Genomic DNA, 17,310 nt, shown 5'->3' on the forward strand with positions numbered 1-17,310 from the left:
AAAGTGAACTGGAGTGGGAGAAGGACCCCGCGAAGGAAAGGAGGACCTGGAGACTCAGGAGAGCCAGGAGCGCGGCAGACAACCGGGGGTCGTGCCGGTCTTCAAGGAGGCGAGGTGGAACCCTAGAGTGAGCGGGGAGACGTCGGCGGCGATGGCAGTCGCCAACGTGAAAAGCGGAAGCTGAAGGCCGAACGGCTGGTGGTAATTAAAGCTCCGCGAGCGGCACGGTTGGCGGCCCGCGAAGAGTACGGAGCCGCCAAGGCGAGGTGCAGAACCGGTCGAGTAGAAAGGAGGAGTCCGAGAGGAGGTGACAGAAGGAGCTTCAAAAGGCGGAGGCAAAGGAGGAAGCGGCCTGGAACATAGTCGCCTGGCAGGAGGAGGAAGAAGTCGGTCAGGAGGAAAGGGAGGTACCCGCTACCCCGCGGTACGTTCATTCGGCAGAGGTGGTCCGGATAGGGTCCCCGGAGCCATCCCCACACCCGTCACCCTCTCCGAAGGCGGTGATCACCCCACGCCCCGGCCACGGCACTGGCCACCCACCCCGCGACACCGCGGCATCGGCGGAGCTGGAGAAGGGGCCATGGGTGTGGCCACCACCCGTGGGCAACCAGAGGCCCGTACTCCGGAGGCAGGCATCCGCTCCGGCGGTGGGTGTCTCGCCTACCCGGCCGTCATGGATGCGGATGGCGTCTACATCGGATGCCCTCCGATGGGCACCGATCCCAAAGGCGGATTGGCCAGAAGAGGTCAAGGAGGAGTCGGTGGTTCGGAACGCAAAACGCCGAGGCAGCCGCCGTTGCGTCATGCTGCATCGCGGCAGCGAGAGGTTTCGGGTCCGGATGTCGGCAACGGAGGTCCACCTGTTTCGCCTGGTGCGAGAAGCCGAAGGAGGGGGAGTTGAGTAGGGTCCATACCAAAATAAAACGATTTCTTTATGTACTCACGTGTGTGTGTTGAAGAGCGGCGCAGAGAGGGCATCCATCCACAGCATCGGGGCCCGCCCGGGGGGTGAGGTAGTGGAAGAGAGAGAACCAAGTCGCCGAGAGAAAGTGGTGTCAGTGAAAGGAAAAGAGAAATGGAAAAGAGAAAACTTACCTGAAAATTCCTTTTGTTGTCAGAGTTTGCTTTGTCACCATGTGCTTAGGGAAGGGTCGCCTCGATCACAAGGCGGTCGATCGGCACTCGATAGTGTCTATCGGTGGGCAGAAATATCGGAACAAGCAGCACATGACGGGTCACACAATAAACCTGGAGAAAAAAAAGTTTGGAGACTCTGAGCTGGAGAACGAGAGTTTGGAGACTCTGAAAGGAGAGAGTTTGGGTTTCTGGAAGTGGAGAAAGAGAGTGCGGAGACTCTGAACTAAAAGGAAAGAGAGTTTGGAGAGTCAGACGGTTTAAAGGCGAATAACGGGACAAGTCGAACTTTGGATCGGGCCAACGGAAAGTCGTGGATCCGGAGACTGGAGACTAAAGGGATGAACCCTTAAAGGAGGCCTATATAAGCACGCCAAAAGCTGGAAGCGGGACAGACAACGAGAACAAGTATACCAGTCAACAACGTAAGAACAAAGTCAGCAGAGGAGCTACAGCCGTGGTAGTCAATAAGGAGCAAGATCGCTACGTCAAGACGTTCGGGACGAGAAAAGTCTCCGAATTGAGACGAAGGTAGTTGAGGTACATGAACCAGCGATAGTTTACGTGTTGCTGTTCCACAGGCGTTTGCTTTGGGCATCACAGCCTTTAGCTGCCGTGCGTCTGTAACCAGTAACCGGGTGATCACGTTATACTATAAATTTGGTGGGACGAACGCAAAAAATCTACTGAGCTAGCCGCACGTATTTCGAACGAGCAGACCATCTGGCGCCCAAATAACGTGATTATCCCGGCAGTAGACACAAATAAAGCAGAATGGGAAGAAGTTTGATCTACCGTCTTAAAAAGAAAGATTTTGCATATGTCGCACAGAGGTTGCACATATCACTGTCCGGAAGGACAGAGGACATGCGAAAGGCCCTAGCGGAGTACTATGCAGAGACGGAAAACGACCCAAAGTTCGCAGCAGTTTGGACAGAATTGGACAGACCAAGTCCAAGCATAAAGCTGACGAACCCCGAGGGTGAAGACCTCATCGCAAGTCTGAGCATGGAGGAGATGCAGCTGGAAGGTCAACGGAGAGAGACGAGCAGGGAAAGGAGGCCAAGTCCAGAAAGACCCAGGCCCAGCCAGCCGGACTACGCAAAAGTAGCGAAACAAGTCAGAGAATGGTCTTTTCGTTTTGACGGAGTAGAAAAACCCCTCGAATTCCTGGAACAGGTGGAGTGGTCCGCAAACACGTACGGTTTGGACCTGAACATGATCCCCCGAGCCATGCCTGAATTAATGCAGGGAAAGGCTCTGAAGTGGTACATATCAAACAACAAGCACTGGAGGACTTGGGACGAGTTTATAGAGTTTCCAAACGTATTTCCTGCCCAAGGCATACTTTACGAAGCTCGCGGACAAGGTGAGACAAAGGAAGCAAGGGTTTATGGAGGCAACAAAGCGTCACGTGTAGACGGTGTGAGGACTCAGGAGAGCTAGGCACGCAGTCCCAGGAACAGTGGGCGCAATATACCCCGGGTCAGTCTAGGCGTCTAGGCCAGACACCACCCGGAGACACACTGGAACGACTCTTGCGGGCAACTCGGGTCAGAAGCCAACCCATGTTGCCAATCCGCCAGAAGCTTGTCGCAGGTGCGGTGGACACGACCATTGGGCAAGAGGCGGCCGAAAACAGAGGCTGCTGTTTTTTCTGGATGTGCGGGAAAATAGGAATCCGAAGTACGGAAAGCTGCCAGGCAACAGGAAATGGCCAGCGATCTCAGCCGCAGAGAGGCGAGGCGGGGCCGCAAGGTGCCGCCTCTCCAAACTATCTGGCAAATTAATCGTAGAGGAGCAGCAGTTGTCCGCAGCGGTAACGATCGGTGGGGACACATACAAGGCCACAAGCGACCCCATGGCAACAGCAAGCTTCATAAGCGAAGAGCTGGCGGACAAGCTGGCGGCCCATGGAGCGATTATAAGGATACGACGGCAGGTTAGGTTGGCAGATGGAAGGTGCGGCGAAATCAACGCAAAGCTCGAAATAGGAGTGGAGTTCGGCAACATGCGATTCGTCATGAGCCTGCTGATAGTACCAGGGATAATTAATGCGTTGGTGCTGGGGTGGTCATGAAATCCGGATACCGGCCAGAGGCAGACAGGAGAGAATAAGTTGTCGGTCGCAGTAGTCCAAAAGGACGGCGAAGAGCACGACATGAACAAATTCCTGGAAACAAAGCTCGCGGAGTGTCACTCCATGACCGGAACATTTAGTATAGCCGAGCACACGATAACCATGAAGGATGATAAACCAATTAAGCAGAGATACTACCCCAAGAATCCAAAGATTCAACGGAAGATCAATGCAAAGGTGGACGAAATTCTGGAGATGGGAATGATAGAGCATTCAAGGAGCCCGTACAGCTCACCCATAGGCATGGTAAAAAAGAAAACGGGAAAATGGAAAATATGCGTGGACTTCAGGCAGATAAACGCAAAATCCATAAGGGATGCCTTCCCGATGCCAGGGATAAACTACATCCTCGACCAACTAAGGGAGGCACGCTTCATAAGCAGTCTGGACCTCAAGGATGGGTATTGGCAAATACCTTTGGAAAAGACAAGCCGGGGCTTCACGGCTTTCACGGTCCCAGGGATAGGGCTGTTCCAATGGATAGTGATGCCGTTTGGACTACACTCCGCGTCGGCCACATTTCAACGGGCCTTGGATCAGGTGATTGGACCGGAAATGTCGCCACATGCCTTTGCGTATCAGGATGACATCATCGTGATCGGCCGCACCCTAGAGGAACACAATAGAAACCTCAGGGAAGTGTTCCGCCGTTTGAAGAACGCGAACCTAATGATAAACCCAGAGAAATGCCAATTTTTCAAGCAAGAACTTCTGTACCTAGGGCACCGCGTCACAAGCCAAGGGATAAGCACGGACCCAGAGAAGGTAGCAGCCATAGCCCAGCTAGAACCACCCTCATCGGTCCGCGAGCTGAGGTAATACCTTGGAGTCGCATCCTAGTACCGAGTAAGGCCACTCAACGACCTCCTCCGCAAGGGTACCAGGTGGACATGGTCACAGGACCACCAGCAAGCCTCCGAGGAGGCCAGGAACACCAGTCTTGGCGTGCCCCGACTTCGGGAAAATGTTCATTCTGCAAACGGACGCCAGTGACTACGGAATTGGCGCGATCCTCACACAGGACACGGAAGATGGCGAAAAGGTCATTTCATACTCCAGCCGGACCCTAAACAGAGCCGAGAAGAACTACTCAACAACAGAGAAGGAATGCTTGGCAATTGTGTGGGCTATTCGGAAGCTAAAGCCATACCAGGAGGGCTACCACTTTAAGGTAGTGATGGATCACTGAAGTGTCTGAACAACATAGAAAGCCCTTCGGGAAGAATTGCCAGATGGGCGTTGGAGCTGCAGCAGTATGACTTCGAGGTAGCATATAGGAAAGGCCAGCTGAACGTGATAGTAGATGCGTTATCGAGGCAGCCACTGCCAGAGTCGGTATCAGCAGAACTCGAAATGCTAAGAAGAACGCAGGACAAAGAGGCCGATTCAGAATGCAGCTGGATCACGGAATTGGGAGGGTAGCACCCTTTAAAGGCAGATTCCGCATAGAGCAGGGAACGAAGATGTAGTGACCTGAAAGCTATGTGTTTCGCAGCAGCTGAGGGAAACTGTCCTACGCGAAAGCCACGACTCCCAGGCAGCCGGTCATGTAGGCAGTCGGAAGATGATTGCACGGCTTGCAGCCCGGTACTACTGGCCAGGAATGCAGAGAGACGTTCGGAAATGCGAGGACTGCGCAAGGTTCAAACCGAATCAAACCGGAGGAGCCCTGGGCGACAGTGTGCGCCGATTTCGTCATACTTCTACATGGAAACAGATGTTGGTGCTGATCGACAGTTTTTCAAAGTGGACGGAGTTGGTGCCTTTGCGAACATCCACGGCGGAAACGTTGCAGAAAGCGTTCAGGGAACGCAGAGTCGCACGATTTGGAGTACCGATTACGGACAACGGCGTGCAGTTTACGAGCCGGGCGTTTAAGAAGTTCCTCAACGACATGGGGATAAAGCAGCAGTTTACGGCACCGTACAATGTGAAGACAATGATAGCGCAGTTTGCTGGGCAGAACCAGAGGAATTGGGATGAAAGATAGCCCGAAATCATGCTGGCTGTGAATTCCAGTGTTTCAGATTCCACAGGCTACTCACCGGCATTTTTGACACAGGCCGCGAGCCAAGACTACCGAACGCACTCTATGACAGAGAAACGCTAGGTACAGGAAGGCAACGAGAGTCACCGGAAGGAAACGCTGAGAAGATGAAAGAGATCTTCGAGAGATCTTCCCAAGCAAGTCATTAAAACCTGCGGAGAAGGCAGTGGAAGCCAAGGATTGATGAAATGGTGTGGGACAAAGAGTACTATTTATCCAAAGCGGCTGAAGGGTTTGTGGTCAAACTAGCTCCGGGTTTCGATGGGCCGTACCAAATCGTGGATTTCATATCGCCAGTGATATGTAAGTTTCGCCACCGGAAGGACAAAAATGACCGCTCGGTACATGTTAGCGACCTAAAGCAGCAGGGTCAAGAGGAAAATGATGACCAGAACGTGGATGCGTATCCATCGAAAAAGCGCAGGAGAACGACAGCACCTGAGAACGGACGGGGTTCGGCAGCCGTTTTAGCGTCAGGCCAACGCGAGAGTCAACGGATGCAGACCGCGAGTCCGACAACCATTACAGCGTCACGCCAAGGCGAGAGTCAACGGATGCGGACCGCGAGCGGACCAGAGTATTGCCTCGATAACCACCACCAGGGAGGAGTAAGGTCACAAACGGCGGGAAAGTTGAGGAAGACAGCACCTGAGAACGGACTAGGCTCGACAACCGTTCTAGCGTTAGGCCAGGGCAAGAGTCAACGGGCCCAGATTGCGAATCCAACAACCGTTCTAGCGTCAGGCCAAGGCGAGAGTCAACGGAAGCGGACCACGAGCGAACCAGAATCCTGCCTCAACAACCACCACCAAGGGTAAGGAAGGTCTCCAGCAGCGGGATGTGCAAGGACGGCAATACCTGAGAGCGGACGAGACCCGACAACCGTTATAGCGTCAGGCCAACGCGAGAGTCAGCGGAGGCAGACCACGAGCGAACCAGAATATTGCTCCAATGGAAATAACCGAGCGAAGCGGGACAGAGGAAAGGAAGGCGAATTGCCTTCCCCGCGGCCCATCCAAACTCCAAGGCGAGGTGCCGAGGACGATCGAGGCGAAGACCCAGAACCAGTGGTCACCTCGGATGAAAGTGAACTGGAGTGGGAGAAGGACCCCGCGAAGGAAAGGAGGACCTGGAGACTAAGGACAACCGGGGGTCGTGCCGGTCTTCAAGGAGGCGAGGTGGAACCCTAGAGTGAGCGGGGAGACGTCGGCGGCGATGGCAGTCGCCAACGTGAAAAGCGGAAGCTGAAGGCCGAACGGCTGGTGGTAATTAAAGCTCCGCGAGCGGCACGGTTGGCGGCCCGCGAAGAGTACGGAGCCGCCAAGGCGAGGTGCAGAACGGGTCGAGTAGAAAGGAGGAGTCCGAGAGGAGGTGACACCAGGAGCTTCAAAAGGCGGAGGCAAAGGAGGAAGCGGCCTGGAACATAGTCGCCTGGCAGGAGGAGGAAGAAGTTGGTCAGGAGGAAAGGGAGGTACCAGCTACCCCGCGGTACGTTCATTCGGCAGAGGTGGTCCGGATAGGGACCCGGAGCTATCCCCACACCCGTCACCCTCTCCGACGGCGGTGATCACCCCACGCCCCGGCCACGGCACTGGCCACCAACCCCTTCACCCAACCCAGATGTGGTGCCGACCGACCGTCCGTCCACGACCCCTGGGACACACCCGGAGCCCCAGGACCCCCCGATCCGAGGCACCAGAGTGGCGCACCAAGTGCGGGAGTTCGCCGAGGGAGGCACGCGGTGGCGCCAGCGGACAATTACCTGGACATAGCCAATAGAGGAGGAGGAAGCGACGCCAGCCCGACACAGCGGCATCGGCGGAGCTGGAGAAGGGGCCATGGGTGTGACCACCACCCGTGGACAACCAGAGGCCCGCACTCCGGAGGCAGGCATCCGCTCTGGCGGTGGGTGTCTCACCGTCCGGGCCGTCATGGATGCGGATGATGTCTACATTGGATGCCCTCCGATGGGCACCGATCCCAAAGGCGGATTGGCCAGAAGGAGTCGAAGAGGAGCCGGTGGTTCGGAACGCAAAACGCCGAGGCAGCCGCCGTTGCCAATCCGCAAGAAGCTTGTCGCAGGTGCGGTGGACACGACCATTGGGCAAGAGGCTTCTGTTTTGCTGGATGAGCTGGGAAATAGGAATCCGAAGTACGGAATGCTGCCAGGCAACGGGAAATGGCCAGCGATCTTAGCCGCAGAGAGAGGCGAGCTGGTGCCGCCTCTCCAAACTAACTGGCAAATTAATCGAAGAGGAGCAGCAGTTGTCCGCAGCGGTAACGATCGGTGGGGACACATACAAGGCCACGATCGACACCGGGGCAACAGCAAGCTTCATAAGCGAAGAGCTGGTGGACAAGCTGGCTTCCATGGAGCGATTATAAGGATACGACGGCAGGTTAGGTCGAAATAGGAGTGGAGTTCGGCAACAGGCGACTCGTCATGAGCCTGCTGATATTACCAGGGATAATGGAATGGAGTTGAAACTCCGCACAAATGCGGATGGTGATCGCATGAGGAGGGCCTGCTGTTGCCAGTTACGCAACAAGTCAACGCGTAGTAACGACAGTGCGAAACCTGGAGAAAGAGAGTTTGGGGACTCTGAGCTGAAGAAAGAGAGTTAGGTGACTCTGAGAGGAAAAAGTTTGGAGATTCTGGAAGTGGAGAAAGAGAGTGCGGAGGAGCAAGATCTCTACGTCAAGACGTTTGGGACGAGAAAAGTCTCCGAATTGAGACGCAGGTAGCTGAGGTCCAGTACGACGAAGCACGAGTAGCCCAGAGGCATCCAACAGGGGAAGCCAAACCAAGGAGGGCACAGGAAAAGCGGCTGGGATTGTGATGTAGAGCCGGTGAACTCTGTAGGAGACCGCATACTTGAACCAGGCGATAGCCTAGGTGTGTCCGTGCGGAACAAGTCCGTTGGACAATCCATCCAGCACTACGTCCGGATAATCAGATTTCATTGTAAGTCCAAGCACGAATAAACCCCTAAGAACGAAAACAAAAAGTTAAGTGTTATTTCTGGTAACCGGGTGATCAAGTTAGACTATAAATTTGGTGGGACGAACGCACAAAATCTACTGAGCTAGCCGCACGCATTCCGTAGCGAGCAGACCAAGCAAATCAGTTCGTTACACTTTGGACTTAACCTTCTCGAACGACTTGCCTACTTGGCCTAATACGTTGGAAGCGTGAGCAATCGGCACATAGATGGTGGGTATTATAACAGGGAAATCTTTAATATTTTTGATTTAAGAAATTTAAAAAAAATATTTTTTTTTGCTGAAATAACAAAGGACCTACGATTTTAAAAGGATGATAAACAAAGGATATCTTAAAGTCATACCTCTATTCTGAACCATTTACGCGAGCTCTCGTCTGCAGAAGTTGGGAACTTTATATTATGCTAAATAGTAAAAAAAATTGAAAGCGCGAATTACCATCTGGGAGTATATGGGGGTTGCGGTCGTGCCGTTGATGATATTGTATCTTCGTTGCCAGAAGGTATTGTGTACGATTTGAATAATAATAAAGTTCGACTGTGTTCTTTCAGTATCGAAATACAAGTGACATTTTATTTGGAAGGGCTCATATATATATCATAAGTTAGGGTTTATGTACTCGAATACATATGTGGGGCTGAAGTGTTCGTTGCTGCGGGGTCAGCAGTTTGGCTGCCTACGCGAGGCAGGCTGCAGCGGATATTGCTACATTGTCTGCTGGTGGCTGCTGCTGAGTCGGCGCAAAGTGTCGCTATGCTGTGTTGCGACATCGGTCAAAGCCTTTGTCTGTTATTGCCACTGGGGATTTCGGTGGGGAGAGGGAGAGGCATGGAAGCCGTATTGGAAACTCCTCCCTCCCCAAAACGAAGCGACGTTATGTTATGTTATTTATAGTTACAGAACCGTTTGCGTATTCTATTATGGCGGACCCGTTTTCGGGCTCGAAAATGTCGGTTGTAACTCCTGTTTCCCTTATATCGCATGTATTAGCTTTTTGTTCGAGGAGGTTGCTTAGACAAATATCGTTACAATTGTAGTCGTAATTTTTGTTGCAAAAGACCATGTTATTTAGTTTAAGACATTTGATTTAATAGCATGTTATTGAGTTTTGGTTGTATGCTATATAGTTCTAGCGAGGTTATATTTCTCGTTTTTGAAGATTGGTATATTTTAAATATTTCATTTTCATTAAGAAGGTTTGCTTCTTGTTTGATTACGTTGAATACCTGTTCGTTAGATTTTATTATTAATTTTTGTTTACTGAGTATTGCTTTGATCTTTCTGGTTTCTATTTCGTCTAGTATGAATTTTGTTTTAGTTTAGTTTTGCTAGAAGCATACTTTCTGCAAGATTATTTATGTGGTCTGTTAACCAGTCTATGTTGAAATTTAGTTTGTTTAAGTATTGTAACATGTATATTTCTCTATAGTTTTCTTCGAATTGCTTTGATATCGAATTTTGAATATTGTTAATGAATTTTGTGATTTTTTCCTGTTCTGAGTTTATATGTTCTGTTATATTTTTAAAACGGATTACAATTCCGTTACTACTTTCGAGTGCAATTGCCTCGTTTTCTCTAATGGTATTAAGCTCTTCAGTATATGAAGCTTTTATTAAGCTGCCTAGGCCGTTGATCAGACTTCGTTTGGTTCTAGTTCTTGGTATAAGTGAGATTAGTCTATTTTTTACAAGGTTTAATTTCGATTCTAATATTTCTGTTGTGTCGGAAAATGTGGTGTCTATTTTGATAGATCGTATTGTTCGGTCAATTTTTTTTATACATGAGTTGTATTCGATAGTGTTTATAATATGGTTAATGGTTTTATATGTTCTAATGATGCGTGTTTCTCCTAATTCGATTTTTGCGATGGGTGAGATTTGTTGTAGCGGACGGACGGTCAGTAGTTGTGCCATATTTATGTGTATCCTATGGGTATAAGAGGTTGTTGAAGGGATTATTTTATTTTGCGTCTAATTTTTGACTTATTTATTTTTTGGGGACGTGTTGTTATTAATGTTGGTCCATTGTCCCGGAGGACTTTGTGTATTAAAAATTGTGGTGTGAGTTTATTCCTATGATTTTCTTTTCCAAGTATGGTTTCGTTTGTATCGACAGTGTCTGGTGTCTTCCTGTTTTCGTTAAGTTGGGATAGTCTTAGATTTGTCGTATTTTCCAGTAGTTCTTGTATTTCCGGGTGTATTTTTAGTCGAAAGTTGTAGGTCTCGTAGGTATTCATGTTCGTTGTTGAATTTGATTGTTTTTGCAAATATGTGTGTGCGTCCGGTGTACAGTTCAAATGGTGTGTGTTTAATACTTGAATGGATGGCATTGTTATATGTCAGTAGGGTTTCTGCCATAAGTTCGTTATGTTGGCAAGGTTGTTTGTGTTTTCTTTTGGTGTCGGTTAGTATTCCATATATTTCGGTGAGTGTTGAGTGTAGTCGTTCTACGGGGGAGTTACTGATTGATTGTTGAAAGAAGGTCGTGTGGCATTGTATGACGTATTGCTCGCAGAAATCTTTGAGTATGGATCCTGAGAATTCTGCTCCTTGGTCGTACACGAGTTTTTTAGGAATACCGAATAATTTAAAATTCTTATTGTGAGTAAAATACTTGTCGTATGTTTCTTGTATTAGTTTAAATATCTCGCGTGTTGTGTGTATCGCTTGTTACGTCGGTGTATTCGTGCCTGTGTCCTGGGAAAGGACTCAGGCCGAGGGAGGGGCATCCGATTTTCAGGCACCAAGATGCCGGCGTAAGCTCGTCGATGTTGGGTCGTGGGATCTTGGTAAGCCCCTCACCTCTCCAACATAACTAGAATAAATATTAGTAGTGCCTGAAAAATTTCGTACCGTTCGTCAGTCAGCAATCCTCACTGCCCCACAAGCTGTAGCTTGATCGTAAAACGATCGGGCAATGTTTCGGCCACGTTCCCTCCCCTTCATGCATCCGCATGCCTGATGGATCGTCGCGGGCCGCGCAATACGATCCCCTTTTGTCAAGGTTGTCCGTCAATTGTTATGTCATCCTTTTTAACCTACTCCACTTCTCGCGTCAGCACCCCTTCTGAAAATGTTTACCTACTCATTTTGTTGTAGTTACAATAATAGCATAATTTTATTGAGTAATAGATTGTTGGCTAGTGCCATGTAATACAAAAAAATTGAATTAAGAAATTAGCATACAAAACTTATGATAAGTTGGCTATAATTGTTTTTAGCTCTGACGGCTCTTGTCTTTGCATAACAAAATTCTGACAAGCACTGCAGCAGAGGCGTAAACGGCCTCTGCAGCTGAGTGAGGTCCGATATAGTTGTCATAAATAGTGTGTTAGAGGGGGATGACAATATAGTGAACGCCAGTGTTGTGTATAGACCGAATAGAATATGAGGAGGATTGGTAAAAGGAGAAAATCACCTCAGTGAAGTTTGGCTGGTGGAATAGATCGGAACTTGCTGTGCTGCTGCACCAAAATCATAAAACTTACAAATAAAATGGATAAGACTCCCCTATTGCCGACATCAGAAGTGGGATCGCCTTCGCCACAAGAGCCCGGCGCTGATCAGTATATGGCTGCGTTGGAAACACAAAACCGTAACCTCATGGAAATAATAAAAACCATACACGCCACGAGAGCACCGGCGTCAGATGAAAAGTCTTTGCACGTCACACTGCCAAAATTCTGCGCTGATAGCGCTGGAGCGGATCCATCTGCATGGTGCACCACGGTGGACTTAATTTTTGCAGATAATGCGCTTGTAGGCAGTGCGCTCGTAATAGCGTTGAGCAAAGCGCTAGAAGGCAGTGCGTCGCAATGGCTGTCGCAGATATGCTTCGCTGGAATCACATGGCCGCAGTTCAAGGAACTGTTCATACAGCGATTCGTAGAGATTGAGACGACGGCTGCCATTCTCATGAACGTTTTGATTGGACGTCCAAAACCTGGAGAGAGCTTTGCGCAGTATGGAAGTCGCATTGTCACCTTGTTGCTGTCTAATTGGAAGGCCAAGGATCTGGAGGAGATTGCGGTATCGGTAGCGTTGGCTCACATGGCACAAATCGATAATAATTTGTTGCGTTGGGTGTTTACGACAAATGTGGCTACGTGCAATGAGCTTCAACAACAGCTGCAACCTTACGCTTTCAAGAAACGTAACAACGAAGATGATTCTGCCCCAGAAAAGAACAAGTCGAGGATGCAGTCGCAGACTAAGTGCCATTTTTGTGCAAAAGTTGGCCACAAATTCGCCGAATGCCGCGCTCGAATGGAAGGTACATCAAACACCAAAGGAAGAAGCCACAGCGGAAGCAACACGCCTGGGTCAAAAGATCGTTCGAACATAAAATGTTTTAAATGCGACGAAATGGGACATGTGGCTTCTGTATGTCCCAAGGGCAACAACAAATACATCGAAAAGCGAGTTGACGTATGCAAATTAAGTGAGCCAAGTGGATTATTCTTTCAATCGGGTGAGCCCTTTCCATTCTTTTTCGATTCGGGAGCCGAATGTTCTTTGGTAAAAGAAAAATTAAGCAACAAATTAGCTGGCAAGAGAAGTAATAATTTAGTTATTTTAAGAGGAATTGGTGATAATATAGTTAAGAGCCACTTGCAAATACTATCAACAGTCCAAATGTCAACATTTAATTTAGAAATTTTGTTTCATGTTGTAATGGATAACTATTTAAAGCACGACATAATGATTGACCAAGACATATTAAAGCTTTGTTTCGGTGTATTGATTGAATCTGATAAATTTAGTATTTACAAATCCAAAATGATTAATTCCGTTCAAAATGATGCACCTGAGAACACCTTGGAAATACTTTTTGACACAAATACAAATTTAAGTGATAATGATAAAAGTAAATTAAGAAATATATTGGAAAAGTATGCCGATAGTTTCGTAATTGGGCTACCAAATAAGCGTGTAACCACAGGTGCATTGGCACAGTATTCGTTTAATCGATAAGAATAAAACTGTTCAAAGGCTCCCATATCGACTCAGTGCAGATGAGAAACTGTTGTTTAGAGAAAAGATAGAACAAATGCTTGAATCTAATGTAATTCGTGCCAGCAGTTCTCCATTTGCATGTCCAATGTTATTAGTTAAAAAGAAGGACGGCAGTGACAGGTTGCGTATCGATTTTCGTGAGCTAAACGTAAATACGATTTCTGATAAGTTTCCGTTGCCACTGATTTCGGATCAAATAGATCGTTTGCGGGGTGGTAAATATTTTTCCATTTTAGACATGGCCAGCGGATTTTATCAAATACCGATTCATCCAGATTCTATAGAAAAAACAGCATTTGTGACTACAGAGGGTCAGTATGAGTTTCTGGCCATGCCATTTGGTCTAAAAAATGCGTCGTCTATTTTTCAACGTGCCATTGTTCAAGCTTTGGGGGACTTAGCCTATTCCTATGCAGTTGTTTACATAGACGATGTGCTAGTAGTTGCGAATACACAGGAGGAAGCATATGAGAGGTTGAATACAGTGTTAAAAGCATTGTCAGAGGTAGGGTTCTCGTTCAATATAAAAAAAAATGTAATTTTCTTTGTACAGGAATAGAGTACCTAGGATTCTATATCAAGGATGGAGAAATTAAACCAAATCCTCGTAAGATAGAAGCTCTTTCTGTTTTATCTCAGCCAACCTCGACAACACAGTTAAGGAAGTTTATAGGTCTGGCATCGTATTTCAGACAATTTGTTCCACGATTCTCAGAGAAGATGAAGCCACTGTATCAGTTAACCTCTAAGCTGAATGCTTTTGTTTGGAAGGAGGAACACGAGAAGATAAGGCAGAATATTATCAAAGTGCTTACATGTGACCCTGTATTGACCATATTCGACCCTGAGCTTCCAATTGAATTGCATACTGATGCCAGTGCAGATGGCTATGGGGCTATGCTCATGCATAAAATAGAAGGGAAACACAGAGTAGTCGAATATTATAGCAAATGCACGTCAATATCAGAAGCCAAATATCACTCGTATGAGTTAGACGCTAGCTGTCTATTATGCAGTAAGACATTTTAGACATTATTTGCACGGTAGAAAATTTGTTGTGTATAGTGATTGCAACTCATTGAAAGCTAGTCGTACACAGGCAGAGTTGACACCAAGAGTACACCGCTGGTGAGCGTACTTCCAGGCATTTGACTTTAGTGTCGAATATCGCAAGGGCAGCCAAATGGCTCACTTGGATTTTTTATCCCGAAATCCGATTCCCACAGTTTCAAATGCCATAAGCAAAGTAGATGAAGTTCGTGTTGATCTGGCGACAATAACAAATAATTGGCTATTAGCCGAACAGCAACGAGATGAGGGCATAAATAAAATCTTGGCTCAATTGAATAATAAGGACATGGAGGCAAATATCGATAAAACATATGAGGTTCGAACTGGATTACTATATCGAAAAATTCAGCGTAATGGCAAGACTCGTTGCCTACCAGTAATCCCTAAAGCGCTTAGGTGGTCCGTCATTAACCACGTACACGAAGCTGTAATGCATTTGGGGTGGCAGAAAACTTTAGACAAAGTCTACGAGAAATATTGGTTTGAGCACATGACCAAATATGTAAGAAAATTTGTGGAAAATTGCATGACATGCAAACTGTCCAAACCTTCATCAGGCAAAATGCAAATTGAATTGCACCCAATTCCCAAGATTGACATACCTTGGCATACCGTACACGTAGATATAAGTGGGAAGCTTAGTGGAAAGAAAGATCTAAAGGAATATATTATAGTTCAGATAGATGCGTTCACTAAGTTTGTTCACTTGTATTATACTCTAAATCTTGACTCGGAAAATTGTATTAAAGCTATAAAGTCAAGTATGTCTTTCTTTGGAGTTCCCAGTCGTATTAAAGCGGATCAGGGCAGAAGTTTTGCCAGCAACAAGTTCCGTGAGTTTTGTTCAACAAACAGGATTGAGTTGCACTTAATAGCTACAGGTGCCAGTAGAGCAAATGGGCAGGTTGAAAGGGTGATGAGCACTCTTAAGACCATGCTCTCTGCGGTGGAAACGAGTCAGCGATCATGGCAAGATGCGTTGGCAGAAATCCAACTAGCCATGAATTGCACCACAAATCGAGTCACTAAGGCAAGTGCCTTGGAATTGCTGATAGGAAGAGAAGCTAGGCCTTTTGGGTTGTTGCCAGTCGATGTGGAAGAAAGTGTAGTCGATAGAGAACAGATGAGGGCACAAGCCAAAGAAAACATGCAAAAGAATGCACAGTATGATAAACAAAGGTTTGATAAAAACAAGGCAAAAATAGTTCGGTATAAGGTAGGCGATCATGTGTTACGTGTTGAAGTCGTTAGTTAATAAGCGAACATATAAATATTCGCATGAATGGCTATGAGCGCTACCAGACAGACGATTGACAGCAGAATGTAATGGTGACACCCAAGAGGGAGAAGAGTTGAAAGATGTCACTAGTGAACGTGCATCTGTGTCCCAAGAGGGGAAAGATTTGATAAACGGCACGAATGAAATGGCGTGCGTTCAAAAAGAGTAATGACCGCACTATAACAGCTATCTCGCAGGGACGAGAAGTGTTATGGCGCGGGTCAAGAGATTGGGTGTGAGAGAAGACACGCCAATGTTGATATGTAAAAGTAAAGTTATGGAAAATATGAATAGTTTGAAGTTTTGATACGTAAATTGGAGATGTCTTTTTAATTAAGTTTGTAAAAGAAAAATCAATCATGAGATGAGTTGTCAATCAATGTTAGTGTAAGCGTCTCTATAAGTTAATAAATGTAAGAGAGAAATACATTGAAGTTTTTTAAATAAATTGGAATTAAGTTGATGAAATTGTGTGAGTTTGACTTGAACGGTGGATTAGACACACGAGGACGTGTGATAGGCCAGGAAGGCCGTGTCGGAGCGCGTCTCCAGGAATTTTGGGAACCGTTACCATGATTTCACAATCTGATGAAATTGTAGCATTGTGGTGAAATTCTGACAAGCACTGCAGCAGAGGCGCAGACGGCCTCTGCAGCTGAGTGAGGTCCGATATAGTTGTCATAAATAGTGTGTTAGAGGGGGATGACAATATAGTGAACGCCAGTGTTGTGTATAGACCGAATAGAATATGAGGAGGATTGGTAAAAGGAGAAAATCAACTCAGTGAAGTTTGGCTGGTGGAATAGATCGGAACTTGCTGTGCTGCTGCACCAAAATCATAAAACTTACAAATAAAATGGATAAGACTCCCCTATTGCCGACATATATATTTGAATATAGAGAAAACTCGGAAACATGGTTCCGTCAAACTTACCCCACATTAATCCGGAGCGATGAGATCTCGACGCGTTGGATCCTGGGTGTTACTATATGTATAGTGATGGAGTTATACATACATATACCTTCGTGCACCAATTAATTGTAACCGAACAATAATAAGATATACACAGACACAAAATAAAAATAAATACATATATATGAAAGTATGAATGAGTTCGGGTTCTTTTTTTTGTAGCACGTTTTGGCTGCTATTCGGCTCTCAGGTTACTTGGAGCGAGCACTTGATGTTGTTTGTTTTTGCTGATTCTCACATTAACGGCCATGCACCGGTTCACTTGTTCTTTTAATTGTTTTGCCTTTAGTATTTCTTATTAAGCACTTTGTGGGACACCGGATGCAATCCTGTCCAGGACATGGTGATGGTCCCTCCTCCGCTGTACGGATCTCTTGAACATTTTCACGAATTTTAACAGAGCCAGGAAGATCAGTATAGCAGCGATTAATTCCAGGGTATGTTGCACTCCTTCTATTTCCTGTTTGTGGTCGACAACCTCCACGGTGTTTATCACATTTGCTGTGTTGTCGGATCCTAAGAGTTTCGTGGGACTATGGTCTTCCTTCAAAGTGTGTTCCTTGTTAGTCCTGTTATTTCTTTTAAAGGATGATAACGTCCTTGCTCCTTGACATTTTTCTTTGCCTGTTTGTGGTCGACAACCTCCA

Source organism: Drosophila santomea, unplaced genomic scaffold, assembly GCF_016746245.2.
Source record: "Drosophila santomea strain STO CAGO 1482 unplaced genomic scaffold, Prin_Dsan_1.1 Segkk101_quiver_pilon_scaf, whole genome shotgun sequence".
Lineage (NCBI taxonomy): Eukaryota > Metazoa > Arthropoda > Insecta > Diptera > Drosophilidae > Drosophila > Drosophila santomea.